The sequence below is a fragment of the Physeter macrocephalus genome, chromosome 16 (assembly GCF_002837175.3).
Source record: "Physeter macrocephalus isolate SW-GA chromosome 16, ASM283717v5, whole genome shotgun sequence".
Lineage (NCBI taxonomy): Eukaryota > Metazoa > Chordata > Mammalia > Artiodactyla > Physeteridae > Physeter > Physeter macrocephalus.
The window spans coordinates 101,378,242-101,382,475 of record NC_041229.1 but is presented as its reverse complement, the minus strand read 5'-3'; positions in this window follow the sequence as shown (position 1 = coordinate 101,382,475).

Below are 4,234 nucleotides of genomic sequence, written 5' to 3'. Positions count from 1 at the left end.
GGCCTCTCACTGTTGTGGCCTCTCCAGTTGCGGAGCACAGGCTCCGGATGCGCAGTCCCAGCGGCCATGGCTCACGGGCCAAGCCGCTCCACGGCATGTGGGATCCTCCCAGACCGGGACACGAACCCGTGTCCCCTGCATCGGCAGGTGGACTCACAACCACTGCGCCACGAGGGAAGCCCCTAGAGAATTTTTAATTTCATTTATTGTGTTGTTCATCATTGTTTGTTTGCTCTTTAGTTGTTCTAAATCCTTGTTAAAGGTTTCCTCTGTTTTCTCCATTCTATTTCCAAGATTATGTTTACTATCATTACTCTGCATTCTTTTTCAGGTAGACTGCCTATTTCCTCTTCATTTGTTTGGTCGATTGGGTTTTTACCTAACTCCTTCATCTGTTCTGTGTTTCTCTGTCTTCTCATTTTGTTTAACTTAATGTGTTTGGGGTCTACTTTTTGCAGTCTACACCTTCGTAGTTCCCGTTGTTTTTGGTGTCTGCCCCCAGTGGCTAAGGTTGGTTCAGTGGATTGTGTAGGCTTTCTGGTGGAGGGGACTGGTGCCTGTGTTCTGGTGGATGAGGCTGGGTCTTGTCTTTCTGGTGGGCAGGACTGATTTTGGTGGTGTGTTTTGGGGTGTCTGTGAACTCATTACTATTTTAGGCAGCCTCTCCAATAATGGATGGGGTAGTGTTCCTGTCTTGCTAGTTGTTTGGCATAGGGTGTCCAGCACTGTAGCTTGCTCGTCGTTGAGTGGAGCTGGGTCTTAGCATTGAGATGGAGATCTCTGGGAGAGCTTTCACTGTTAGATATTATGTGAGGCTGGGAGGTCTCTGGTAGACCAATATCCTGAACTCAGCTCTCCCATCTCAGAGGCTCAGACCTGACACACAGCGAGAGAACCAAGAGCCTATCAGCCACATGGCTCAGAAGAAAAGGGAGGAAAAAAAACAAGAAAGAAAGAAAAAATTAAGTAAATTTACTTAAATGAAAATTTTAAACATTATTATTAAAAACAAAAAAAAATAAAAAGTAATTTTAAAAAGGGGGGAGAAAGAAAGAAAGAAGAGAGCAAGTAAACCAAAAATCCAATCCACCAATGATAACAAGTCCTAAAATCTATACCAAAAAAAGTAATGAACAGACAGAACCCTAGGACAAATGTTAAAAGCAAAGCTATACAGACAAAATCGCACAAAGAAGCATACACATACACACTCACAAAGAGTAAAAAAGAAAAAAATATGTATATATATATATAAAGAGAACAACCAAACCAATAAACAAATCTACCAATGATAATAAGCTCTAAATACTAAACTAAGATAAACATAAAACCAGAAACAAATTAGATGCAGAAAGCAAATCCCAAGTCTACAGTTGCTCCCAAAGTCCACTGCCTCAATTTTGGTATGATTCGTTGTCTATTCAGGTATTCCAGAGATGCAGGATACCTCAACTTGATTGTGGAGATTTAATCCACTGCTCCTGAGGCTGCTGGGAGAAATATCCCTTTCTCTTCTTTGTTCACACAGCTCCTGGGGTTCAGCTTTGGATTTGGCCCTGCCTCTTTGTGTAGGTCGCCTGAGGACGTCTGTTCTCCACCCAGACAGGACGGGGTTTAAATACCATCTGATTAGGGGGCTCTGGTTCACTCATTACAGGGGGATGGAGGGGTACAAAATGCGGGGCAAGCCTGTAGCGGCAGAGGTCAGTGTGACGTTGCAACAGCCTGAGGCGCACAATGTGTTCTCCCGGGGAAGTTGTCCCTGGATCACGGGATGCTGGCAGTGGCGGGCTGCACAGGCCCCCAGGAGGGGAGGTGTGGATGGTGACCTGTGCTCACACACAGGCTTCATGATGGCTGCAGCAGCAGCCTTAGTTTTTCATGCCCGTCTCTTGTGTCCACGCTGATAGCCTGGCTCACGCCTGTCTCTGGAGCTCATTTAGATGGTCCTCTGAATCCTCTCTCCTCATGCACCCTGAAACAATGCTCTCTTGCCTCTTAGGCGGTTCCAGACTTTTTCTGACTCCCTCCAGCTAGCTGTGGCACACTAGCCCCCTTCAGGCTGTGTTCACACAGCCAACCCCAGTCCTCTCCCTGGGATCTGACCTCTGAAGCCTGAGCCTCAGCTCCCAGCCCCCACCTGCCCCAGTGGGTGAGCAGACAAGCCTCTGAGGCTGGTGAGTGCTGGTCAGCACTGGTCCTTTGTGTGGGAATCTCTCCGCTTTGCCCTTTGCACCCCTGTTGCTGTGCTCTCCTCGGTGGCTCTGAAGCTTCCCCCAACTCATCCCCCATCTCCACCAATGAAGGCGCTCCCTAGTGTGTGGAAACTTTTCCTCCTTCACAGCTCCATCCCAGTGGTGCAGGTCCTGTCCCTATTCTTTTGTCTCTTTTCTTTTTTCTTTTGACCTACCCAGGTTCGTGGGGAGTTTCTTGCCTTTTGGGAAGTATGAGGTCTTCTGCCAGCGTTCAATAGGTGTTCTGTAGGTGTTGTTCCACATGTAGATGTATTTTTGATGTATTTGTGGTGAGGAAGGTGATCTCCATGTCTTACTCCTGCACCATCTTGAAGGTCCCCCAATACATATGTTTTTAAAAGTCATGAAATTAAGAGAATCTATACAAAAAAATATTAAAATTTCCTAAATATCAATGACCCAGAAATTTAAATTAATATTTTTATACTTTAGTCTTTCTAATTAATCTGTAGTTAGATGGATTCTCCTTAGAAATATTTAAATGTTACTGTAAGCAAAATCTTGATCTTTACATCTTTGATCACTTAAATTGGATTTATGATACAAAAAACTCTTCACACTCTGAAACTCTGATGTTCTTCTGTATTTTATGACTTACATTAGATTTTTTAACTTTTAAATTTGATGGAATTTTTTCTGATGTAATATAAAGCTATAATATTACTTACCCAAAATATTTAAATATTTTTTCTAGAACTATATTACTTTCCACACTGTTTTCAACTTCAACTATATCATAAATTCTCCTACATACTTCATGCATTTTTTCCTGAGCTATCTTGTTCAGTTGGCTTTCTTAGAAATTATTTTGATTCTGAGATCTGTAGAGAGATTCCATTGAGCATTAGGCAGAGTGTCCCTCACTGAATTTATTCAAGTATTTATGCATGTGGAAAAAAACACAAAAGATTGAGAAAGATCTATCCTAGATTGTTAGAGGTAAAACTCATTGAACTTCATATAAAGATGGGAATAGTGTCAACTCCTATCAACAAAAGTAGAAAAGCCTGATAATTCCCATGAGTTTTTTGGTAGTTTTTGCAGAAGATTTTCATTCATTAGGGGGAAAAATTAACCCTAGTTTAAATGTTGCTCTGTGCTACCGAAAGATGTTTAAAAGCAAGAACCCCCAAAGTCAGTGTCTTCAAATAACTTAATCACATCCCATACAGCTAAAAAATATTTTTAAGAATACAAAAATATGCAACACCCAGCAAGTGAAGAGTCATAATACTTGGCTTCCATCAAAAATTACCAGGCAGGGCTTCTCTGTGGCACAGTGGTTGAGTATCCACCTGCCGATGCAGGGGACACGGGTTCGTGCCCCGGCCCAGGAAGATCCCACATGCCGCAGAGCAGCTGGACCCGTGAGCCATGGCCACTGAGCCTGCGCTTCCGGAGCCTGCCCTCCGCAACAGGAGAGGCCACAACAGTGAGAGGCCCACATACCGAAAAAAAAAAAAATACCAGGCATATACTCCAATAAAGATGTTTAAAAAAAATTAGGTCCAGGAAGATCCCACATGCCGCAGAGCAGCTGGACCCGTGAGCCATGGCCACTGAGCCTGCGCTTCCGGAGCCTGCCCTCCGCAACAGGAGAGGCCACAACAGTGAGAGGCCCACATACCGAAAAAAAAAAAATACCAGGCATATACTCCAATAAAGATGTTTAAAAAAAATTACCAGGCAATGGTGGTGCAGTGGTTAAGAATCCACCTGCAGATCAGGTAAGCAGACGCCACTGGGAAACTCTGAGGGCGCGGAAGTGGCTGACGTGTGGTGGCTTGAGGATCGGAAGGTGAGGGACAAAAACAGCCTGCCGTGTGGCTGACAGGGTCTTGGTGCTCCGACTGGGTGTCCGGCTTGTGCCTCTGAAGTGGGTGAGCTGAGTTCAGGGCATTGGTTCACCAGAGACCACTCTGCTCCACATAATATCAAACAGTGAAAGCTCTCCAGGAGATCTCCATCTCAATGCTAAG